Source organism: Corapipo altera, unplaced genomic scaffold, assembly GCF_003945725.1.
Source record: "Corapipo altera isolate COAL_440 unplaced genomic scaffold, ASM394572v1 75, whole genome shotgun sequence".
Classification (NCBI taxonomy): domain Eukaryota; kingdom Metazoa; phylum Chordata; class Aves; order Passeriformes; family Pipridae; genus Corapipo; species Corapipo altera.
The window spans coordinates 962,001-988,419 of record NW_020884887.1 but is presented as its reverse complement, the minus strand read 5'-3'; the positions used below and the strand labels follow the sequence as shown (position 1 = coordinate 988,419).

General features: G+C 40.7%; 1 protein-coding gene across 1 annotated transcript in view; it reads left to right on the top strand.

Annotated features, from left to right (window-relative positions):
* Positions 1–9,090: 9,090 nt before the first annotated feature.
* The window catches only part of CUNH5orf58 (chromosome unknown C5orf58 homolog), a 57,832-nt gene continuing 40,503 nt past the window's right edge, over positions 9,091–26,419 (top strand). Inside the window, exon 1 of the mRNA XM_027643731.1 lies at positions 9,091–9,165. The gene's annotated coding sequence lies outside the window, so the exon portion shown is untranslated. The remainder of the gene's footprint in view (positions 9,166–26,419) is intronic.

Below are 26,419 nucleotides of genomic sequence, written 5' to 3'. Positions count from 1 at the left end.
TATTGAAGAGAGTGACCTTGAAAACTCTGCCAAAAGTTTCAGGTTTTTTAGAAGTTTTTTTTCCAGTTATTTAATTTTGAAATGCTAAGAAAGCCACTTTTCACATTTGAAATCTCTTGTCAGTCTGTGCTTCCCTCCCAGGAGAGAGCAGGTAGAAGGCACCATGAAACCCTCACAGACATTCCGGCCTTTTGCCCAGATACACACATTTTTCCTTAATATCCTACAAAATTAATTGTATTTCTTTTTCTAGAGGTTCCTGCCTGGCTTATACTGCAGGGGACTGAAGCAAGAGAAGGTCTGAATTCGGCAGCACACCTCAGTTAAGGTAAAGAAATCCACAAAATTCCATTTGCCTGGTAAAACTGCAGTAAGAACAATTAATCTCTCACAGAAATTACATAATTACATGGACTGACTTTACAAACTTGGTGTTCTGTCTGCTTTACACTCACATTTGAACAATGCTAATACATGACAGAGAATAATTCTATATGTTTTAAATAGATCTGATATTTTCCTCTGTGTCCGGTGTACATTTTGCTTCCAAAGGGAGGAAAATGGGTTACAAAATTGTCTTCATTAGGCTTCCCTGCAAAGCATCAGTCTTTGTTTGCATTTTGTTCATTTGAAAACTGAGGTTTGGAATGAATGGATATATCTGAGGTGAGGCAGGGAGTTGGCACAGCCTGCATGAGTGAAGTTTGCAAGTTAAGGTGAGAATAAGGGATTTTTCTTAGACTAGGGTGTCTTTTAAAAGGCCCAGATCGGGCTTCTCTTATCTGTCCAGGAGATTTACTTGGGAAAGTCATTATTTTTCTTCTGCTTAATGTCTAGAAAGATTCAAGGTCAGCAGCAGCAAAAGACTGAGGTTTTACTGACATCAGTGTGAGCTGGGACCACTGCATAACATAGTAACATAAAATTGGATATAGCAAAGAGCTTGGAGGAGCTAAATTTTGTTCTGAATTTCCCAGAAATACAAACAGAATAGTTCTGGGTTGGATTAACTTTTTATTGGCAGTGCAGAGGAATATGGTACCTCAGGGTTTGTATGGCATCAATGGGAGCAGCAGGATCACAGGAGAATATTCTGCTGATATGAAAGTGCTGTTTCTGCTTCACTCTTGGTTTGAGTCCACGTGTGTGTTGAGGAGAAATGAGCCTGCAATGTCCATTTTGAGGTGTGTAAATTTGACATGTAATGCTAACAGCCATTCTGAACTGTAAGGATTCCTTCTGGGAGAGGCAAGGACAAGCTGTGGTTTGAAGACTCCTCTGAAGGATTATTTCAAAAGTTTCAAAAGATACCACAAAACCCAGTTCATTAATGCTGTGGATTCTGCTTAATAGTGGGTATATGTTCACTTACACAATACTATTCTTCTGAAGAATTCAAATTCATTCATTCATTCATTAAGCCTTTTGACTTTCCTATGAACTATTTACTATCTAAACACTTTGCAAGACCAATTGTTCTAAAAGAACAATTCTCAATGACTTTTCCACTTACAAGGGCTGTTCTAGAAATCTTGAAGAGATTTCAAAGATGCCATGCCCAGTTCTGGGTGTGAGACCCTATCACCTCCCAGCACATCCCCTAAGGTCTGCATGTTTATTTCTACCATTTAAGAGACTTTAAAATCCCTTCCCCTTTATTCTGGGCAGCAGTTTTACCGTGAGAGCTACCAGGCACAGAGAGGACAAGGACACAGCACACCTGGGTTATTATACTTGGTTTAAAACTCTAACACAGTGCAGCTCCCTGTCCTGCAATGAAAGGTGGCAGTGGAAACATCCTCATCCCACCTTGCCCCAGACCCTCATTCTGTCTGTGATTATATCTTACAGCAGGTCATTACCTCCTTGCTGCAGCCCCCTAAGGAAACAATAAACTCTCCTTGCTTTTCTGCAGAAAGGACTTAACTCACATTTCCACTGAACAGCCTGCATTGTGATGGCTCTTTAAAAAGTTACAACAGCAGACTTCCCATTACAAAACATGAATATATATATATATAACCTCATTATACAGATATTTAGAGTCACCAGGAGCTGCCTGCTCTTTAACTTTCTGCATCTGTCATTATTTAGGTAAAAAACACACTCAAAATGGACCAGAATTTGAAGAGCACTGATCTTTCTGCTGTTAGTTAATTGTGATTAGTGCTGGTAAACAAGTGTACCTCACACCTGCCATAGTATAACAGGTGAGTTTTACAAGAAATCAGTTTTAATTCAACATGTTTCACATAGCAAATGTAAGATAAAAGCAAAAGAGCTGTGGAACAGCTAAACCCTGTTAGGGCACTGCCCACGTGTTGATGATGCACATTTATAAAGAGGCTTTCAGGGGGCTGAGTTGGTGATACAAATGTAACTGCATTTGCAATTTTCCTGCCTCTGTGGCACATAGTTTGTGACTGAATTAATTATTGCCTTGTAATTTGTAACACTTCTGTAACAGAAGATTAAGTATTGGCAAGTGAAGACACTGTACATACAAATAAAATAAACTTTTATGCCACTGCAGACTTAAACAGCACGTGGAACCTAAGAATCCAAGCACAGAAAGGTAGGATCATGCATATTAATGGTCTTAAAATGTAGAAAATTACAGTGAAGTATGAAGAACTAAACAGTTACTCACTATTTGCATCTTGAAAATCTCTGTATAAATCTGTAAAATTGTGTTTTGAAATAATTTACATTTGTTTAGATTATTTTCATCAGTTTAATATTGACTGAACCACCTAAAACAGTCCTGAAGTTAGTATTTTTTCTGTTCAGTTTTACATTTTGTTCCTTCTTGAAATGGATTCTTCAGAAGGCATATTTGAGTTGAAATTATTGTGGGTATTAAAGCCTCTGCTCATAACAGTGTGCAAAGAAGCACATGATACCCCCTTCCCACGTGTGCTGTTAATGGAAAGGGAATGTGTCAAAAGGGGTCTCGTGGTGTCCAAAGATACAAACTGAACTGAACTCATAAAATCCTGAGCAAATTGAGGCAAAGTGGAGCAGGATCCATGCAGCAATAGCTGCTCTCTGTGGTGATAAATTCTGACTCTCTAGAAAGAAAACCAATGGGGAAAAATATGTGTTAATAGTCATCTAGGTGGAGATATTTTCAGGAAAAAGACATGACCCAGTGATGTACAGAACAGAGAAAACCAGAAATGATTGTTCTCATAAAACAGTCAGAAAAATGTTGTGTTCATTATACAGTATGGATATATATGATAAGGAATTAAATAGAAAATTATGGAAGTAAATATATTATTTTAAGCATTGACATTTGCATCTTGCTGGAAAATCACCTAATATGTTTTTAACTGCTTATATAATATGTTAAAAAATATCTCCCTGTAATGTCAGTGCTATTGAAAAGCAAACCACAGAGTTTCACTCTAATGTCATGCCTGGCTAAGTCACAGGTAAAAAAATTGGTAAAAGAGAGATCAGAATCCGGCCCAAACCACAATTCTTGGGGGGCAAAGCCATAGATCTGTGTTTATAATATTTAGCAATAAAATTTACAGCCCTGTTATCTGCCAGCTATGCAAAACCAAACACTTGTACAGGAGGAGTGTGCCACATGTTTATATATAAACAAATGGCCTAATCCTGCCTCAGGGCACTGCTGGAGCACGTGGAGCCCAGGGAGATAGCACCGGGTTAGGGAATGCAGCCAGGGCAGGGGGAGGGTGATTTGTCTCAACTACCCAGAGGTAACACAAGGTGAAGTGCCAGTCAAAGCTAAAGTTCATATACATGAGCAGACAGTTGATAAGCACAGATCAGAGCCCAGTGGGCAAGGAAAGCTCAGAAAGCTGAGCTTGCCCAGAGCATCCACACGGGAATTTTGGAGAGCTCAATAATCCTTGCACAGCCAGTGCATCAATACAGGATGACATTTGTTCTGGGTCCCTTCCACACTTCTTTGTGCCACCTTCCAGTAGTGAGGGCAGGGAAAGCCACTCAGGAGTGCTGCTCTAATCTAGTGGATGCTCCCTCTGGGATACCCAAACAATATAAACAGGCACAGGTTCTAAAAAGTTCTGTTTTTCTCATACTCCTCTGAAAAGCTGTTTCAGGTCATTCATTAAACATGGAACATCATTTATATTCCACATAGTATCATCAAACTGCATTTTTAAGCATAATAGATAATTCTTCCAGTTTCATTTTCCAGTCACATCCAGTGAGTTTGACAAGGAAATTTAAATTAAATATTTACTGGCTGACAAGAAGTTTTTCTTTGGCTCATCTGGTACAGAGGAAACTCAGTCAAATGAATGTTATAGAAACCAGTTTGTGAAAGCTTGAGGGACTCTGAGTCTGAGTTTGCCTTCTCTAGACAGGAGGCTGCCTCTGAGACGAATTTTGAGATTTGGTGTTGGTCAGGTGTCCATTCTACCCCTCAACAAGCTGTGAGGGGATGGGGTGACAGTGGAGAATTAGGAACTTGAATCCTTTCTGCAGAGTGGATTTGCTTCCTGTGCTGATCCAAGTGGCTATACCCAGGAGGAGGCAGCCAGGAGGCCGTTGAAAACTTCTGATTAAAAGCCAGATTTTTTATGAAAATTATCCCTTTGGTAGAAGTTATCAGACAGGCCAAGGTAACCTGGGCCTTAATCAAAACAGTAGTTCGTTGCATTGAGGTATTTCAATTATTATCACTGCTATAAAAAAAATGAGTCATTTGAGTCGTTATCTCTCCGAGATACATTGTCCCCGTTCAAAAAGGTACATTGGATTGCTGTAAAGCAAAAGATAATTTTATTCTGTGGCAAAGCTTAATGGCTTTTTTTGTTTGCTTTGGAGTGGGGGTTTTTTTGGTGGTTTTTTGGTGGTGGTGGCCTTTTTACCTTGTGTCATTGGCATCCTTCATATAGCAACACATCCTCTGTAGCACTGAAAGCTTCTTTTCCCCAATAGTACCAGAAGAGACCTTTACCCAAAAGCAGAGTTAAAAAGGAGAAAAATGGGTCATGAATTGTACTTACAAACAAGTTTGCAAAGCTCACTGTCTAAGGCAGTGGTTCTACTTAAAATGGGGTCATCATATCAACTCCACATCATAAAATTAAGACTGAAGTGAAAAGACAAAGTGCTTTTTTTATTGTGGTTTTGCTTTTAGGATTGTTTTTTTCTGCCTTGGTCAGCATGGGTTTGTAGTGGACTGACTTCTTCAAGGCAAATCAAAACTGGCCCAATGTGTGTCCAAATTTCCAAAGTATTGATGAATCCTCTCCAATGAATTTTAGATTAGTCAGTCTTTGGAACTTCCTTTCCTCCACCATCAGTTACAGGAGAGCACACAGGGACAAACCTAAAGGTAAAGTCAATAAGAATTTTACTTAGAAAGGTTCTAAGTAGAATAGAATTCTAAGTGGAACAGAAATGACAGACATGTCAACAATTGCTAAACAGTTGGGGTTTTTCTAACACATTATTCAATTTAGGTAGGGCAGAAATAGCTCCATGACTGCAAATGTTTGAGTTTTGTGTGGGAGTGCTGAGAAAGACATTCATTTAAAATATAAATAAATGAGTATTTCAGGACAAGAGAAGTCTGACTTTGAAATGTTTGGACTAAACAACAGACGTTGAGGTTGCTGCAGATCAGGAATAACGAGAAAAATCACTAATTGGTGACTTCCCTGTGGTCCTTTGCACTGATATGCCTTAAACCCAAGTGTCTTGCTGGTTGTATTTAACTCTCCTTTCAAGTGTTTCCTTTAAGTCTCTCCTTTTTCTCTCTTCTAAAAATGATTTTGAGGGAAATATATCCAGGGAAGTTATTACAAATAAATGCCACCTTTGATCTTATTTTAGCCTTTCTTAAGCTTTTTTTTCCTTCTGCCATGCATGGGAACAACTTATGGGAGCTCAAACAGTGACTTTCCCTCAGTAAAGAGTTTGGATAATTTACAAGGAGCAGTAGAATATGGACAATAAGGTACTAAAATAGTAGTATTTCAACAATAGGTTCTCCATCAAGACCACCTGTAAACTTGCAATAATTGGCATCGAGTCTTCAGTAGAGAGTAGATGTGTTATGCTCTGTAATTTTAAAACAAAACAAAGCATAAAATTAAAGGAACCAGGAACGACAGGGGAGAAAGTTAATTGTTGAAAATCAAATGGTGGACTGGGATGGCAAGCAAAGGATGCAGGACAATGTGGACAGGAGGCCTCGTGAGGTGGAAGGGGGATCACACCCAGCACATGCACTTGAAACACTGGTCTTATAAAATGACGATAAATTGTGTTACTGATGTAGTTGAGAAATGGAACACTTGTTATTTTTGAGGAAAATCAGACTCCAAAAATTCCAGTCAATCCTAACTGCTTTGCATAGACACTGGACTTCCAAGAGTGTAGCTGTTTTTTCTGGATCTGATCTGTATTTGTGCAGATAGTTATAACTATTTTCATCAGTCCTGTGACTCTCCTACGCACTGAAATCACTTCAAAATCAAACATTTGTGGAAGATTTAACCTGAGTTACTTTTACAAACACACAAATAATATTTTTTTATATTTTTAAATATCACTTCAAGTGCTGCCTAATTAGGAACTGAAATAGGTAGTTAAACACGTAAAATCTATTTAAGGATGTGTTCATTTGTGCTGAGTGTGTCATGTAATGAAAAGCAATCCTTTTATTATTGTTATTTTAATTATCTTGATTATCATTAATTTTATTCTCTCATTCATAGACACTGTACACTTAGTCATTGTCTGTTAGCAATTATAAACAGCAAGACCTTAGCTACCTTTAAATTAAAATTGCTTCCTAGTTAGTGTTTATTGCACAGGAACAAAATGTTACATTTTATTATGTTCTCAACAGGACCTGTAAGGCTCAGTTGGAGATAGGCAATAAACACTGCAGCATTCTCATAAATCACTATTTTGCATATAATTACTATAAGCATATAAAAGTAAAATTTCAGTTATTCCCCTGTCACCAGCCAGCTCTGGTCCAGGAATTGATTCAGCCTCCATTTCAGAGTCTCCACAACACCATTTGTTCCAGCAGCTCCGATTTCCCTCATTTCAATCCTGTGAACAGTTCACACCATTTTACATATTAAGTCTGCTTATATTTTTTTGCATCTGACATTATGTGGTGGAGAAAGTCCAGTCCCCCACTTATGGCCTAGATCACTCTTGCTGTCCTTCATGGCATCCTCCCTGGAAAACCTCTGTTTTCCATAAGATCCCTATATACATTTTTAATCAGTTTGTTGTCCAGTCAGCATTTCTACTACAGCAAAGTGGCCTTACAGCTGCTGAAGTTGTGCTGAAGAACGGGATGTAACAAAATTGATGGGTGTTTATTTATGAAATGGACAAGTGTGCGTTTATGAATTGGGAAAATGTGTATTTATGAAAGGGACAAGTGTGTATTTATGAATGGGACAACTGTGTCAATGGTAGTAGAAAGACATTGATCTCCCTGAAAGAGGTTCTCTTGTTCAAAGCCTACCAATCTGGTCTTTGGTTATGTTTTGTGATCAAAAGCTTGGGAATTTTTTTCTCAGTAGAAAATATGAAGATCAAAGACGAGAATCTATAAAAGAGCTGCTTAGGTTGTACTAAGATGAATCAGTAAATTAATAAAACCTGACACACGTCATTGTAGGTTATGACAAGGAACTTTAAGGTGTAATTCACAGCTAACCTGAATTTGTCAGGATAAAAAGTCATGCCAAACCAGTCTAACTGCCCTCTCCTCAGCAGGGCACCATCACCATCACAACAGCACAGCAGTGAGTGCCCAGAGAGGGCTGTGGGACCGCAGGGGCTGTGGGGACAGACTTCAAACCTTGGAGTTTGGAGGTGGAAATTAGGGTACCCAGCTAAGGTCTCACCTGAAATACAGTCTTCAGGCACTGTTCTTCAGAGGCTGAACTCTCAAAACAAATCATCTGTGTCTCCTCTCATATATATATATATATATATGTATGTGTGTATATATACAGATACACATATAGATATAGATTTATTTATTTATTCATTTATTTATTTATTTATTTACTTACTTATTTTTATATGTAAATAAGAAGAGTAGCAAACACCTAGAATAGATTTTCAGGAAGGTTCTGGTATCTCCATCATTGTAGTTTCAAAGAAAAGTCAGACCAAGAGCTGACATATATATATACACATGAGTGTGTGTGTATATATATACACATGAGTGTGTGTGTGTGTGTATACATATATATGTATAGATACATATATACATACATACATCAAATAACAAGAATAGCAAACACTGAGAATAGATTTGCAGGAAGGTTCTGGTATTTCTGTCACTGTAATTTTAAAGCAAAATCAGACCGAGACCTGAGATAGATAGATAGATAGATAGATAGATAGATAGATAGATAGATATGTATATGTATGTGTGTGTGTGTGTGTATACATACAAACACACACACACATATATATAGATATATATGGAGAGAGAGAGATTAACAACAGTAGCCAAAACGTAGAGTAGATTTTCAGGAAGGTTCTGGTATCTCTGCCACTGTAATTTCAAAACAAAGTCAGACCAAGAGCTGGCATTGATATATATACATATATGTGTGCGTGTGTGTGTATGTATACCTAAATAACATAAGAGTAGCCAACACCTAGAACAGATTTTCAGGAGGGTTCTGGTATCTCTGCCGCTGCAGTTTCAGAGCCAAGTCAGACCAAGAGCCGGCAGTGCCTGTCAGTCCCTGAGCCGGGGACGTTCCCTGGTGTGTGTCCCCAGCCCAGGGCCGGCACTGGCGGCTCCTGCAGCCGCAGGAGGGGTGAGACCAGCGGGGACACCGAGGCCGGGGGGCCGGCGGTGCCCCCAGAGCCGCCATCGGCCCGGCCGTGCCCTCAGCGCTTCCCCCTCAGCGCTTCCCCCTCAGCGCTTCCCCCTCAGCGCTTCCCCCCGAGCCCCCTCAGCGCTTCCCCCTCAGCGCTTCCCCCCGAGCCCCCTCAGCGCTTCCCCCTCAGCGCTTCCCCCTCAGCGCTTCCCCCTCAGCGCTTCCCCCCGAGCCCCCTCAGCGCTTCCCGCCTTCCCCGCGGGCTGAGGAGCCGCCCGGGGACCCCAGAGCCCCCGTTCCCCGTTCGGAAGCAGGAACGAAGGCAGACCCTGCGTGTGCCGAGGTACAGAGCCAGCCCTGCCCCTCGCCGGGGTCCCGCTCCTCACACCCACCCACCCCCCGTGCCCCACACCACGGCCCGGTTATCGAACGTGGAGGTTCCCGCAGGTGGGAAAGGACAGAGATGCTCGTGCCCCTGGCACAGCGCTGGGCAGATTGTTCTGGGTACCCCCGAGCTGCCTCTGCCTTCCAGTGCAGGTGTTCCCTGGCAGGCGTGGGAGGCTCCCTCCCCTGTCCTTGCTCCCTTCCCAAACCCTCCGCTGGGATCGGGAAGCTCCCCCGAGGTGAATCCCAACCTTCAATGGTGCACCCACGCCAGGCACTTCAGGCTGTAGACTTGTACCAGTTTAACATTATCCCGTTCCTACAAAATTAATGAAACGTTTGAATTATTCACCGTTCACTTTTATAGAGCAAGAGCGAGCGAAAGCTGGGGGGCTTTGCTCTGGGGGAGTTTAGGGGGAGTTGAGCGGTGCTTTTCAGGGGCAGAATTTTGCATTCTTCTCAAACAAAAGTGCATAGCTCTGCTTTTTAGAGCTCCAGGTTTGAATTCGGATTGAAAATCTTGTGATGGTACAAAATAGCTTCATAGCACAGACAGCTCTCGAAGCTGAGAAACCAGAAATTAAATTGAAATTCATAATCCAAACCCTTGTTATATGTGGAATCTCAGTGCCTATGTATATACATACATACATATACATATATATATATACATACATACATATATATATATATATAAATCCTAACCCTGGTTGTATAGGAATCTCAGTGCTCTCAGTCTGCACAAGCCAGATATTTTGAAAACTTGGTGACCCAAACCAAACAAATAACAGCCCATACACACACAAAAAACCCCACCCGAACAAACAAAACCGAAACCAAACAAAAACACAAACAAAAAGCCCCCCCCCAAAAACCAAAATAACTGACAAGAACAACAAAAATTCCTCGCATTTTGCGTCAGTGTCATCTACAGCACTGAGGTAACAGTCAGATCAAAGGAGTTCTGTATTTGATAATACAGGAAAAAGAATCTTAAACCATATTTCCCCCTTTTGCTGTTTCAACATGGATCACTAGCAAGCAAAGAAGCCATTATCTCAGCTGTATGATTAAATCTTAATATATCTACTAAAAAGGCGTAACAGTACTCTAGACATTTCTCATTTTGATGCAAAAAACCGAATGCACATCTTCTGAAAAGCCGTGTTCCCACAATGTAAAGCGATTTGTTACACAGGAAGGATGGTGCCAGTGTCTTTGCAAGGACAGTGCTGCAAACCATTTTCTACTGTGATGATGAGCAGCAAGTTTCCTCTGTCTTAAACTGCCCTGACATGTGGTATTTAACATAAATTAAGTATTTCAACCTCCTTTTTTGATGCCAGGGCCGGTCTCCGAGAGCCTTGAAGGATGAATCTCTGGTTTAAAAAAAAAAAAAAGCCTTTAATTCCATTAAGCTTTTTGTAAAACTTTGCATTGCAAATTAGGACAAGATGTTGCAGACCTGAGAGCCTGCACTATTTCATTTCAAAAAGTGTTAAATGAGAGCATTTCAACCATTTGTGAAATGAGATGCTGTTTCTGAGCTCCAGGCTTAGTTATTTCACAAACTCCTTCTGGAAAGTCTTAAAGTTAAACAAGCTTGGAGAAGCCTTGAGAATTAGAACTTCTGTGGCAATCCACAGAACTGGAGAAACCAAATATGGCTGTATTTATCGATTTATTTTCCTCTACAGAGAAATATATTTATATTCAGAAAGCCATAAAATTTGTGTATGGTGCTTATAAGCAGCAATACAAGTCTCAACAGAGGACTGTAGGATACAAATGCAGTATTTCATAAAGTGGTTAATGATGGTAATATTTTAATCTCATTGGGGTGAGGATATGAGGGAAAGTGGAATGTGCATGTTTATTGGAAGTGACCTGACACATTTGGAAGAATTTTAATGGAGAGAATAAGACACTGCTGTCCAAAAGCACAGAGGTGCACTGAAAATCAGTGCAAGAAATCTACTTGATCTTGTGGGGTTGCCTTGAGCTGGACTGCTTGAAGTTACATCTGTCTGTGATGGAAGGGAAGAAAACCAGATGTATCTGAGCAAGTTGTGCTCAACTTCTGAGCTGTTTGGGTCTTTTGTATTGGGGGAAGTGGAGTTTTATGAGATATATAAAAAGTTTTTCCTTCTACCATTAACAATGGCCTAGATTCGCAGGGTTCCTGAAATAGTTACGTGTAGATGTTGGGCCTACATTTGTTTCTCGGGGTGAATGTAGCAGTATTTTCATTGCTGGTAGCCAAAAGGCTTTTTTGATTTCCTGCCACTCCTGGGGCACTAAACAGATTTCTTGATGAAGAAGTTTTTATGTGTGACAACTCACAGAGATAAAACCTGAGCTGCAGTTTTTATCTGTCTGTCCAGAAAAATATAAAATTATAGAAAATACGTACTTTTCAATTAGTTGAAGTGTTTGGGGGCTAGTCTTGATGGGTTTTCCTCCTTTTTCAGCCACTAACATATCATTCCTTGTCCCAAGTGAACATAAATTCCAGCAATTTATTTTGTCCACCACGCTTTAATCCTTTCTTCCCTTCTTCCTCTTCTCCTTTTCTCTCCCCTGTGATAAAGGCAGGTACAGCCACACTCTAAAAGCAGCCCAGCAAGCAGAGAACAAGCTCTTGAGACTAAAACTTGAAAACTGGGGTTTATAAGCATTAAAAGAGTAATGATACAGTCTTATGATTGTGATGGAATAATTATTGGGAAAGAGTGCAAAGGCAAAAAAAAAAAAAGGCTGAGACATCACCTGGAAAACACAAAGCTTTAATATTTTGGCTTTAAAAGGAGTTTCTGTGTGTAAGACTTGAGATTTCCTATGGAATTCTTTCAGAACAAGTATTTAGTTTTAATTAGCAGGGTGGTATCTTGGTTAATGGCATTCCTTGGATTCTTCAGTGGCTGTGAAATGCTGAGGCCTTATCAAGGAAGAACATAGAGAAAAAAGGAGCCAAGGAGAGGACCACACTTTCCCAATCCCCCAAATTGAATGTTCCAAGGATGGGTGTTCACGGTTTTCAACTTGAAAATGTGCTGTTAGTGGAAAGAGCACAAAGAGTGTTTATGGGAATGCAGTGGGACATTCAGGGGTGTAGCTGATCCCAGGTTGGGGCTGTGCTGCCACCAGCATCACTCTGAGCTGGGTCACAGCTCTGCAGCTCCTTGGGCTCACTCCTGCTGCTCTGGGAATGCTTGTTATGGCATTGGCTTGGCTACAACTGCGTCGTGCTTCTGTGAATTAATCAAAAAATGAGTAGAAGTTCAGAAAAATAAGCAGAAGATACTTTAAGCCAACATAAAAGTGCTGTGCTTGGAGAGGCAGCAGTGATTCAGCCCATATTTTCAACTATTTAGCTGTTTAACAATTCTTGTGTGACTACAGTCCTGTTTGGAGAATGGAGGATATTCAGTGTGAAGCAGAGTCCTGGTAATACAGGGTGTAAATACCTTATGTGCTTTTTATACATGAAATACAAGTAGAATATGTAATAAGCTGTATGGAGTCAGGCTGGTGGCACATCCAGCTCAGTGTCCTGCCTCCAACAGTGGCCAAAAATGATCAAAGGAAAAGCAGAAATTCAGCAGTGTCCTTAGATATCCTAAAGGAGCCCACATTAAATATGCAAAATACTAAACCCCCTCTAATAGCCCTCCATAAATCTAAACTAACTCCGTGCTCAGCTGACTCCCAGTTACTGGTAATGCAAATACTGATAGAATTCAAAACTACTGGCATCTGGAATTAACAGATTCATCTGATTAAATGAATAATAAATCATCTCATGTTACTCCTAACAGTAACACATTCAGTATTTGCATATGCTGTGAATGAGGGTTGTCAAAGACATGCAAACTAGAGGCTGAGAAATAAAGTTTCTAGATAAACAGAGATTTTGAAATATAAAAGGCTTGGTCTTTGCTGACACCCAAACTGCATTTACCCATTTTTCTGTTTAGTTCCCCCCCAAAAAAAACTTTTAGAGAAAACCTTTTCAGACAATTCATAGAGAACTTCCAATATCACATTCCCTTAGTCCTCAGAACAAAGCTGTATCACTCAAGAGATCTAATTCTTATGCTGTGTATACACTCAAAATACACACTGTAAACTGAATAAATAGCTCCATAAAAAGCTGCAAGAGGTCATGGATGGCACTCTGCTCTTAAAAGGGGCCATGTCTAATCTTCTTTTATTTTCACAGATAAATATTGTATTCTATGGTTTATAATTTTGAAACAGTCCAAAAGAATTTAGTCACAGTAAATTCCAGTGAGAGAGAACAGCCTAAGTGCTCAAAAACACCAATTCTACACAGTTACATTTTTCCCTCTGCAGTGCTATTTCTAGCAACTGTGTTGGAGGTCTCTGGAATGTGTTCATATGGGAATCCAGTCCTAGAAACAGAATTTTAAAACTAATTTTGATACTTGAAAAATGCTGTGACTTCCTATGAGGGAAAGTAGCACAAACAGAAAGGAAATATTAGAAGGAAAAATACAACACCAAGTATCTGTATCTAAAGCCTTGTTTGGGTTGTTTATATCTTCCCACCTGCACATTTAAATCTAATAAACAATCTGCCCTCCTAGTGTGAAGCTCATCTCACCTGTTTCCTTGCATACTTGCAGTTCCAGAAGCACTTTGAAATTACCAAATTATTAAAACTCAGTAGTGGGTTAATTAGCATTCATATGAGAACATTAGCTACAGGTAAAAACCCAATTATTTAATTACAAAGACTATTCTTTTATGCTCACAGCCAAATAAATCCTGCTTTATTCCTTATGCCTAAATCAAGCCAGTCCTGTGCTGTGGCTGCCTTCTTCATTTTCTGAACTAAAGCTGGAACTAATTTGCCAAAGTGGGATTTTCGATACATTAAGCACTTAAAATCCATAGCAATGGGTGAAAAGAGAATACATTTTAAATTCTTTTTTGGGGACTTTGACTGAAAAATAAAATAGTACATAACCTATTGAAATAGTCTAAATCGTTGTAGACAAAATCTGAAACATACTCTGAGTTCTGAACAGAATAAATTCACTGCTACTTAAAAAATGTTTCCAGTTAAAAGATTAACCTTTCTTTGATATCAGGCTCCACTCTCATAAACAGATATTCTACAGTGCTCCTCAAGAGAAGGGACCCTTAGCACTCCTCGGGAGAACCAGTACAGAGGAAAAAGAACCAACAAAACAAACAAAAAAACCTCCAATAACAACCAAACCCCCCCCCATACAGCAAAGTGCTCTGGCAAAGTGCTCTCGTTTCAATGAAGAACTGTCAGACTGGACCTGCGGGTGCTGGAGAGGGACTGGAAAGCATCAGCAGAACAATGGAGCAATTATTTGATTGGCACTGCCCTCTTTCAGCACCAAATACTCTTATTATTACCTGAAAATCAGCTCCTTCAGAGCACAAAACAAACCCAGGCCATTCAGGCTTTCACCGAGTTATTCCCTCAAGCCTGTTTGGGAAATCTTCGTGTTGGTGACACACTGACTGTTCAGTGATATCTTCACCACCTCCCTGTCTCTGAGGTGTTTTGCTCTGGGCAGAGCTCCTGGTGTAGCAGATCTGCTTCCCAAAGCTTCTCATTAACCCAGGAATTCTATTTCCTTGTGGTGTCCATCTCTCAGGAATGACTGTGTTTCAAAGCCCTCTTTACAGTGTCTCATATATGACTTGGGGGGTTGTATACAACAGTTGTCATATCTATTTTCAGGAACTTGTACTTTAGGAATACTGGTGCTTTCATCAGAAATTCTGCAAAATCATAACTTTATGTCCAAGCTGAAGGAGCACTGACACTGCCCAGGAAATCTGAATACTTCAGCTCCAGGTGGAAATTATGATGGGAGAAGCCACCACAGCCTTATCTAATTTGGCTAAATAAAAGAACCCAAAGGAGCTCCTGTGCCATTTGGCTCACTGCTTGTGGCTGGAGGATGCAGGATGGGCACAAGTGCTTTCCTTCTGGAAGTACCAGAGAGCTTTGCTGGATTCCTGGGCTTCCTCAGCTTTCCTGAGCTAAGTCTGTTCTGGATTCTTCTCTTGTAGTTTACTTTTCTTGCAGATTTTGAGAGCTAGAGTTCCCAATTAGCAAGATGAAAGAGCTCTTAAACATCGAGAAATTGAACTTTCATACAGGTCTGGTTTGCTATCATTCATTTGTCCAGTAGCACTTAAAATATTTTTTCCTTCACTGGGATTCATAACCCTGATTAAGCTGCTGAGAACTCTCCTCTCACATGTAATTTTTGCATTTGGACTGGTGCACTAATAGTCCATTAGGATTCAACGTAGTCCTTTACTTGAAGATCTTAAACTTTCTTTTTCCCCTAGACTCTTAATATCAGATTTTAACACTGAAACAGAGAGCTTAATGATTGCACCCTAAACCCCCAGGGATCAGTAAAACATTTCATAGAGTCTCTCTTGATGCAGGACAGGGCATTATACATCATTTAACATTTCCCTGAGATTTAGCAGCAAAGGTCAAAACTTAATCCTAAATCTTCATTCTGATCAAATGGAATCTCCCTCCAACCCCTTTGCAGTTCTTGCCTGGTGCCTCAGGAGGGTAAGACCCAGAAGTTCATCATGGACATTTTTGTTCCATCTCCTTGGAGTGGGGTTTGGCCTTTCAAGTGTATTTTTGCAGGGTAATCTCACAGTCCAGTGAGGCCTAGTTTTCCAACTGTCCATTCTGTGTGAGGTTTTGAAAGAGAACAAGCAGTGAAATCTCCTTTATTAATGTCTTATCTTGTAGAAGAGCAGCCTTTATTAATAAATATGCAACTCAGTGTTAAACACTGGGCATAGCTTTTTTTTTAAGTTGTAATATATTAATTTTAATACATTTTATGACACCTCAAGAGGCTTTTTGCTCCAACCCTTTCACCACGAAACAGCCTCACTTAAAAGAGGGATCTCCCTGTGTTCAGTGGCATGTCCTGAACAAATAAGACAGGTCCTATGGTTCAGAACACTACAGTGGAAAAAAACTCTCTTAAAATATGCATTTTTTTACAAATACTTGATAAAAAAAGAAAACATAACATTTATATTTTGGTTTCTATGTCATATGAGAACATGTAAAACACAAAACCCACACTATTTTGTCTACACCAATCCTAATATGAGTGTTTTATGTCACTATACATCACATTAAAGTAAAACAACTGACTGCCTTGAGAGTTACAGACTTTTGGAGAGGAAAGGGCTTAGGTGAGTTATGGGAAATAAGTTTCCTGTTTTAGAAGTGGTGCTTATTCTTTTATTCCTGCCTAAGTGAGAGGTGCTGTTTGATGATTGCAAACCCTGGTAGCTGAGAGATCCACTGAGGAAAACAAATACATTTGGTGCAAGTAGCAAATGCAGCCTTGACCTGTGTTAAAAAATATGAACACAGTGCCTCGTGCTTTTCTCAGAGAGGGAGACAGAAGGGTGGAAAGATTTGGAAGTTTCAGCTGATAGTAAGGTTACAAGGAGAAGATGGAATTCTATAAAGAGGGAAACAAGCAGGGAGGGACTCTCCCAAGGCACGGATTGTGCAGTCAGAGCAGTCCTGAGAAGGGAGCTGCAGTCCTGTGCTGCCTGCTGAAAGCACCCACACTTTTTCCTTGGATCACACACAGGCTGCACCACTTCCTTATCCATGAGACTGAGCACATCTTTTCAAGGGAACAAACTGTGTGAATTCTCCAGCTTTCACCTGTTGCAACAGGGCCCTGATATTTTGCCAAGCTGCAGCTCATCTAAAACTGTTTGAAGGCCCCCTGTGTGTTTGCAGCCTCAGCTCTGGGTGGCCTTGGCTGCTCATTACATCACTCCTGGCAAATTCCAGGAGGTATAGTGTGGCTCTGCAGTCCTGGAGCAGGAGCAGAGAAATAGGCATCAGGAAGTTAAGGTAGTGGTCTCTTTTCTGGCTTAATTCATAAAATTCTTGCTAAGATCCCTGTAGGAAAGGGGGAGAAGCAGGGAAGGAAATATTTCTTTACTCACAGCTCAGTAATCAGGACAAACTTTTCAAATTTGCTTGTCTAAACTTTAAGGGTGCAGTAATGAGATTTTGTAGGAGATCAGGACATGTTTGGGAACTCAGAAGGGTCCAGGGGCTTGCACATTAATTCAGAAAACTTGAATTTTTCTCCCTGGCTCCATAGTTGATTTTCTTTCAGCGAGTCACTTCATGCCTCTGTTTGCTCACATTAATGTGTTAGTGCTGGGCATTCTTCCTTCTGTTTGCCGAGTGTCCATCCCAACAGATCCCATGTATTTTTAAAGGACAGTGGATTCTGCTACAATACATAGAAACTAAATTAATAGATTCAGAACCAGGCCAAGCCTTTGGGCACCAAAGTGTAAAGTCAGATTGTTTGAACTTCTGTGTGCACATTCTTAGGAATGAGGTTTCAGGATGAATGAATCTATTCATTTTTCACAGCCTTTAAGACACTGTTTACCTATGGAACTTCCCAGTATCCTCTGAGACTTGCAGGCTGCTGTTGATTAAGATGAAATGGGGTTTTTTTTGTGAATGCAGCATATGTTTTTTAGTGCATGTCAAGTATTGCTATGGTTAAGTGGAAATGAGGAACAGGCATTCTGCACCAGATTGTTATTTGCTGGGCAGTGATTTAACAAATGTTTGAACAGCTGTGCTGAGTAGACCCTGTTGGGATAAGTAGTGGAATCATGAGAGCTGGTGTTTTGGTTGTCCACAGTGGAAAAGGAACAGTCAAATAATTGTCTGCTGGGGTAAAGGACTCTTACACAAATATAAGAGAGATTTAAGGTAATTTATGATAAAGTCTGTCAAACCCAGCTTTGCATGTATAGTGAGTTTTATTAAAGATGCTCATTCCTGATCTTCTAGAAAAGGTGATAGGGTTTTGGCTGCTCCAGCAGCCAGGACAGGCAAATTACCTTGGACAGTTGAGAATCTTTATATTGCTTAAAAAAGTCTTTTGATTCCCAGAAATGAACAATCTCTGAACCATAATTCTAGGTGGACCAACAAAGTGACTGCCACAAAGATTGATCATTTGTAGCAGAAAACCAGCACCATTTGCCATGGAAAGGTTCTGCTCTGCATTATCAGCTTCCAGAGAGCTTTTCAGTCACGTGGTAGAAATATGGTCTAGATACAGTAATGAGTGGTATTAAATGAACAGCTGGCATTCCTGGCATACCACAAACTCACCAAAGAGGAAAAGAAAATAAGGGCAGGATACTTTAATGGCTTTTACTCCTAAAAATGGAAACCAGATATCCAGATCACAGAGACCCCACTTGAACTTTCTGCCTGTGACCTGACTTCTGATAAGAACTAATTTGTAAGGACAGATTTGACAGTGGGCAGCCACTGTGACTGTGGGCAGCCAGCAAGAGTGGAGTCTGGGTTTTCAGCTTGCAGCAAAATGCAGCAAATAAAGACCCTGAATTTTAGCCTGGTGATGAATTTTTTTGAAAGTCTGAAGGCCAGTTTTGGTGCCAGAGTTGATCCTCTCTGAGTATCTGATGGCCAAGGCTCAGGTTTGCCAGGGAAGACTCAAAAGGTTTAGTGGTGGTAAGAATGGGGAATTGTTCACAAGAAATGTGTGCTCTGGGAACCTGGAAGTCTTGGAAGTGTGTGGGGACAGGGGCAATGCAGGGACTCCACCCTATCCTCTGGTATGTTCTGCCCCACACCTCCCTTTTTTCCCTGCAGTGCATTGCCTGGGCCTCTGAGCAGGCCCTTGGGCTTTTTTATGAAGAAGAAAACACATAGTGGAACATAAAAAGGACTTTCTCATATTAAGGAAAATGGCATCCTGAGGTCTGCTCATTGCCAGGCTGATCTTAAAGGAAAGCAATCCTTTCCAGAAGCACAGAGAGGGACTGAGATGCCCTTATTGCAAGGAATGCTAGGTAACAATAAAACCTGCAATAAAGTTTATATTGCTGCTCCCATAAATTTGACATTATATTTTAATAAAATAGCACTGCTTTTATGAGTGCACACTGTGATATGAGCTACCAACTGAAATGAAGAGTTGAACTGGACTTTATTTTCTCAGAAGGCTGAAATCTTGTGTCCTGATGGCTGCAGGTATCCCAGGGAGCTGGTGACTCCAAAGTGAGCCTCAGCAGTGGCTCTGGGGGTAGAGGTTTGTGCTGCAGCTCCAGTAGTGATATGCAGTGTGTCCTTGTGGTTATTCTGTTTCAGAGGGCAGCCCATCAGAACTTCATGCTTTGAATTAATTCTGGTTATCTTGGAAGCTGAGAAACATGATTGAAGCACCCCCATACCCGTGGCCATCAAGGCCAGGCCTCAGTGCATCTCAAGGTGGGCTTGAATACTGTCATTGAGGAAGCTTGTGCTGCAAATCTCATATTAGTATCCCACTTGGCTAGTTAAAAATGTCTGTGTGCTCTTTTGTTCCTCTTTTTTACAATATAAGTAAATTCCAAACTGGAAACATAGTGAGATTTGACTTCATGGCTTTGACCATTTTCAATCTGTGTTAACGATTTCTGTAATTTTCTTTTAATGTTTCCAGTAGAGCTTTCATAGAATTGTAGAATTTTGCCCTCCTCCCACCAAAACTAAAAGCAACCACCAAAGAAATATGCATTTAAATAGATATATATGCACTTAATACAGCAGGAATTAAAATTCTGCTTGTGCTGCTGGAATGGCTTTACTGTGTCACCCTCTGTGGGCTGAGCTGTTTCACCTTTTCTTTTTAATTAATACTTGATCTTTCTAATGAGCCCCAAATCTGTTCACCCAGACAATCAGTGGAGAAATCAGTAATATTCAGGTAAGTGGTGATGCTCATGTCTCGATGAACTTTAATGCTACCAATTTCAATAATGCTTTCACTGTTAGATAAAAGCTGGCCTGCAGATAATGAATCTGCCTTCAGGAAAAGCTAAGACATAATAGACTGAAAAAAGCATTTGTCTTAATTATGGTAATTATCCTAATTTAGGCTTTAAATAATAAGAGGCTGGCACTTTATATATTTATTATTTCAGTTAGCTACAAGCATTATGGAAAATGAGACATCTCAGAGACACAGATACACTCCAGTATTTCATATAAGAAGTGGTAAAAGCTTTCTGGGAAAAGCAGCAGGATGAAGCAGTGAAATGTTGGGGTTGTTGGATCTCCCTCTGCCATGAACATTCAGGGTGTAACCAGGTGATCAGATTGCAGGTAAAGCACTGGAGCCCCTCGATTTGGAGCAGCTGAGGACCTGCCCCATCCATCCACTGGACACTGGGTCTGCCACTGACCCCACCTGCTGCACCCTCTGTCTCACTGCTGCCTATCCAGCATGGGAATCTGAGACTTCTTGTACTGAATCCCCCTGGCAGGATTAGAGCAAGCTCCAGGCTATTTCCTTTAGAATCAATCCATGAACAGAGCTTTCTTTGCAGTGAAATGTTGCCTTTATGAATTCAGAAAGAAGGAAATCATAATCCTCTGTGACTCCCTATACCCACATGTGCCTAAGGATCCTGGAAATTATTATTTTTTCTGCTCCATATGTAGCAATTCTGTTTACCCAGCTAGTCCTGCATGCTTTCCAAAACCTTGTTCTCAAACCAGGCAAAACAATCTTCACATTCATGTTTCTCTCCTGACAAAATATACTGAATGTTTAACTGTAACTTATAAACTTACTGGTTACCTGAGGGATTAAGCATAGAATATTCCATCTGGAAGACTTTATTTCCTCAGTGAAAAGTCTTCTTCTGTAGTTATAAAATGGGCTTAAAAGATGTGTGGCACCTAGGGACATGATCTAGTGGTGAACTTGGTAGTGTTGGGTTAATGGTTGAATTCAATGATCTTAAGGTTTTTTTTCAGTCTGAGTGGTTCTGTGATAATCAATGCCTTGGGAAGCAGAGCCATGATTCCCCCAACCCAAAAGCAGATATCTGTGGATGCAGTGGCTTGTTCCACAGAGTGAGAACTGGGCTATGGCTGCATTTCTGCTGCTCACTGAAAACATCATTCATTCCTCAGTCTTTTTCAAATTTAAGTTTCTAAATAATTGTACTCCCTTTTTATCTGAGCACCCACCTCATATAGGGCACTTTTGTCATATGACATTAAAGGATGGGAATTTTTATTCTGTTATTGCTCAAAATCACAGTAGGTGGGTAGTGCCTTGACTTCTAGAAGTGCAGGAGCTATAAAGGCTGGTGTGGTTATTGAAAGGTGAAATCCAATTGCCAGTGTCCCAGTTAAGAGATTCCTGACTGAAGTTTAGGTTTTGGATGCCTTAACTGACCAGTATGTTTTATGTGACCCTGCATATGAAGTTAGTTTTTTGCTATGGGAATGACAAAAAACAAGCAAAAGAAAATCAAATTGGCTTTGTGATTCCTACACTAAGAGCCAGACCGTGCTTGGGGTCCATGCTGTAAAGGAATTTAAATTCACTGATTCTATTGCATTCAAAAACTTTACTCCTGGGGATAGCAAGTGTGAGGGTGTGATACATACTGGCCCTAGAGAGAACTGTGGCTGCCATGCAACGTGAAATAAAAGAAAAAAGAAGTTGAAAACCAGTTTGCTTTTTCAGTCTTGCCGGATGCACCAAGCAATTCACTCAGAATTTTTAAAATTCAGGAAAAATAGGAGTGCTGGGTTATTTTAACAACATAGGTCCAGAAGTTTAAAAAAAAAAAAAAAAGTGGCCAAACAGTAGACCAGTATTCTCTGAAATGGTTTCAATAACCATCTTGAGAAGGTCAATGAGAGCACTGAATCCGTGGCTGAATGAAGCAGCTGCTTCATCCTAAATATCTTGATATTTGATGGTACATTAGCCAGAAAATCAGGGAAGGGAGGAAAAGAGGAAATGTGTGAATCACAGCATTTGTTACTGTCATGTAGCCTTTATAGGATTAAATTATCTAAGTAAAGCAAGAAAAAGGTAGTTATTGGAACTTGCTGGATAAGATCCTGATTCACACATCTTTAATCAGTCTAACTAAGTGAGCCACTGCACCACCACTCCAGTTGAATATCTCAGAATCACTGATTGATTTTATCCTCTCAGCATTCTTACACAACACAATCTAATTTTGCAAATGATGAACTAAGGAAGTGACTTAAATGAGCAAATTCCCAAAATAAACCCATGAGTTCAAGGCAGCAAGTGGTCAGGTGCCCTGAGATCATGTTCCACCAGAGGACATGCCATGCAGGACATGTCCTGTGCTTGTGCCATTGGCACCCAAACTTCCACTTAGGTCATCTCTTTAGGCACAACCTGCACTGCTTTGCTGTGTCGTGCCTGGAAATGTCTTTCCTATTGCTCTTTTTTGGGGACAAATTGGTTTGGGTTGGGCTCTTTTCACAGTGGTGACAGGAGGAATCACGTGCAGACTTTTTCAACCAGCTTTGACCCAGTGAGTTCCAACACTCTGAGCAATGTAACCTCACAGCAAACAGCTGGGAACTGCTTTAAACACACCCCTAACAGTGCCTGTGGTAATCTGGGCTCTCCTGGATGAGCTGCAGTCACCAGAACATGTAAGCCCTCACAAATAATTTTTAGAGAGGGAGCTGAATGCACAGTGAATGAGGCTCAGATCCCTCAGGGGAGCTGGAGAGCAGTAAGGAAGTTTTGTGCAGTGGCTGAGCAGCTGCACAGCTTTGGTGGCAGCAGAGGATGTCATTAATTTAATTCTCTACCCCTGCTGCAACCTTCAGCAAAGCCAACATTGCTTTGCATTTCTCTGCAGCAACTTCTGCCTGATTCCTGGCACATTCCTCCCCTGCAGTTCCCCTCAGAGGGCTTCTCCATCCCAGCCAGCTGCTATCTATCTTAGTCTCTAATCTGGGCTATAAAGCAGCCCCATTTTCCAGGCAGTGTTTACTGAAAACACAGGAGCGTGCCTGGCTCCCTCAGCCAGACCTCCTCCTTCCCTCCCTCTCCCTGGAAGGTCAGGCTGCAGGACTCTCCTGCTGCCTTCGGGAGAGCAGGGAGTGAAACCAGCAGCCCGTGGACCATTAACCCTGACGGGTTTACGGTTGCTTCCTCTGGGGTTAAGGGAGTTCAACACGCTCACGGCCAGTCAAAGGGGCTGACAGCAAAGCAAACAGTGACATGATTGAAATCTTCATGAGAGAGCGAACTGGAGAGCCAAAGAAAAGATTCGGGACAGGAGAACACGGTGCAACATCAAGACTGTCAGTGAGACCAGCAATTTTAAAATGAAATTTCTAACGAAGCAGAGAAGAGGTCATGAAAAGGGCCAAAAACAAATAATAAGGGATAATTATGAGGTTGGTGTTACTCACATATGGCACTGGAGAGCTGGGAAGAAGAAACTGGATCTTGCTGTCCTTCTTAATACTAAGGAATGCTCAAATCTTTAATGAAAAAGCACATTTCAAATGGCAACCTCCTTGAATTAATTCTGTAGATTAATTCTAAGACCCACATATTCTGTAGTTATGCTCCTATTTCTCTGGGGGTGCACTAAGTTTTGGGAAGCAGAAACCACCAGATGCTGCCTTCAGCAGCACTTTTGTCCCTGTTTCCTGAGGACTGGGATCGTGGCAAGATAATGAGGGCCTTTGCTCAAATAAGGGATTTCTAGATTTCTTTGCAGCTTGTTCTCAACTAATCTGTCCTTTCATAACAATCTTGAGAACATGACCTGTCGTGTTCTCTCAGAGTGAGAAGAGCTGGATTCTTCATCTTCCCATTACTGCCTCATGAGACCCTCAGTGGCCCCCACCATCAGCATATGTCACACTGACTGTACTTGGCCAGCCTTTTTTTTTTGCCTGGGACTTAAAGGGAGTAGAAGGAGAGTGGGCTGAATGATTTTTCTCCTTGCCAACAGCTCCTTTTCTTGCCCGGTGCTGTCACTAAAGCTCCACAGGCTGTCGAAACAGTGTTGTAACAGTGCTCTATTCAGCCTGGGAGGGGTAGGCTGAGCATTCATGTTTTAAAAAAGAGACTTTGAGGAGCCTTCCCTACTCTTGTTAAAGCCACCCCTGCAGTCAGTGGAAGCCAGATAAGGTTTCAAGTCACATCTTGTGTTCCACATGTTTTCCGGCGTGTCCGGAAATGTGAGTTATCTCCACTCAGGACCAGAGACCTCGATGGCTGTTTGGATTTTTAGTCAAATAAGACAAACACCCCTCTATTTTCTCTAGTTATACATTTCTTCAGTGATTACCACAACTTTAAAGTTCACAAACTGGTTCTTTTTTTCTGTAAATATTTGACATAGGGGTGAGGAGCAGCGATCTCCAGTGAAGATGAAGGGCCACAGGAGGGGTCAGTCTCTCAGCTGGAATGACCAGGAGCCATCCCATGATCCTGCATGAACACCAAGGCTCTTTTGCCCTACAGACCTATCTGATGTCTGCTCTTTCATTATCCTTGGGCTCTAGCAGGATGTTTCTGCAGATGGTAGTGTGTTTGTATTTTCTATCCAGCGTTTCTGATAAACAACGTATTTTCTGCTTAGCATTTTATTTTATTTTATTTTATTTTATTTTGTCAGCAGTTTAGGACAAGGAAGAATTCTTGTTGAAAAAAGCCTTAAAAGGAGAAATCTGATAATCTGTTTTGTTGTGTTTGGGACGTTAACAAAAGGCTCAGAGGAATCACAACCTCAGTGAAAGCTGGTATGAAACTCTAGAATATGAGGCCTTTTAGTTGAGAGTAACTAAAACAATTAAATATTGATCAAAGTTTTTATCAGAAGAACTGAGAAGCCTGGTTTTATGTACTGATCTATTAAAAAAGAGATGTTTTGAAGTAATATTGAGAAAAAGCATAATTCTAAAATGTAATTAACTCCAAAACAAGATCACTAATCTGGAAATAAAGCAGTTGTACTTAACTAGAAAGCAGTTGCCAAGAGGTTTATTCCATGAATTAAATTTTATGGATTCTGTATTGAAAACTTATGCAATACAGCTGAACAATTTGTTCCCTTCTTGACAGGAGTTATGATAATAAATGCCAGGAGTTTGGATGTGTAGGGTTTTTATCCTCCCTTAGGGTTCTTTGTTAATGAAGAACTTTTGGCAGCTATTCTTTCATTTCTGTTTGAATCATTTTTAGAAAAATGAAATGGTAACATTTCACTTAAAGAACAAAATGTCTAGAATCTATTTCACTCTTATTGCTGAAATGATGTTGAACAGGATGTTGGGAAAAAATTTATTGAACATTCCTGTCGAACTTGATAATGTTTCCTTCTGCTAGTGGTCTTTTCTATTTCTTCTTTCTCTGATTTACAGCATAATGAACTAATAGAGTCAGAACTGCATCTTCCTTTAGACAGAAGAAACTCAAAATTGGGCAAATTGAAAATCAATTAACTGATTAAATGATCCAGAGTTCAGTATTTTGATTCAGCACAGCTGAACTTTTGCATTTTTGTAATATCTATGCAAGTCTTGGAAATGAAAACATATATATTATCAATTATACTGTTTGTATCCAATCAAATATTTCTGAAACATGGAAAGGACACTTTGAAGTTTGGCTTTTTGTTGTATTCAGGTTCAGGGGTACTTACAGTCTTATTGTGCTTTTGAAAGAAGTTTATTTAATTGTTAGAAAACTCTCTGAAAAAATATCCCAGGCACTCTCCCAGGAAAGGAAGTTGTCTCCCACCCAACACTCTGTGTTGTCTCATTCAAGTGGAGCATCAGCCATGGGTTTGTCCTGGCTGTAGGATGGTGAAAATACAGCAAAATGCTGACAGAAGTTTGTGAAAGGGTTTGGACTTCCCTGAGCCACTGGAAGCATTAAATATGCAGTCAGTGTTTGCTCCTTAGGGATCATGTTCTGAGATGACCCACGGAGGCCTGTGGGACACGAGGAGGTCCCAGGAGTGGTGCTCACACACAGGGCAGAGCTGGCCAAGGGGCAGCAGCAGCTGTGCTTGGAGCCCTCTCTGAAATCCCTCCTTCACACAGGAAGAGAAAAATGTATCCATCTGATGGTGCACCTGAAGCAGAGCTGTGTGATCTGTTGATACCAATGCATGTGCAGCATTTGTTAGTGCAGCTGCTTGAAGAAGGTTCCAAAGATTTTTCATTTCAATATTTTGAATAATGCATCAGAGTGAGGATGCTCAGAGCCTTTTGCACACGCATTTTGGTGTGCAGTTTGGGTTTTCTCCTGAGAGAGGCATTAGCTCCATTT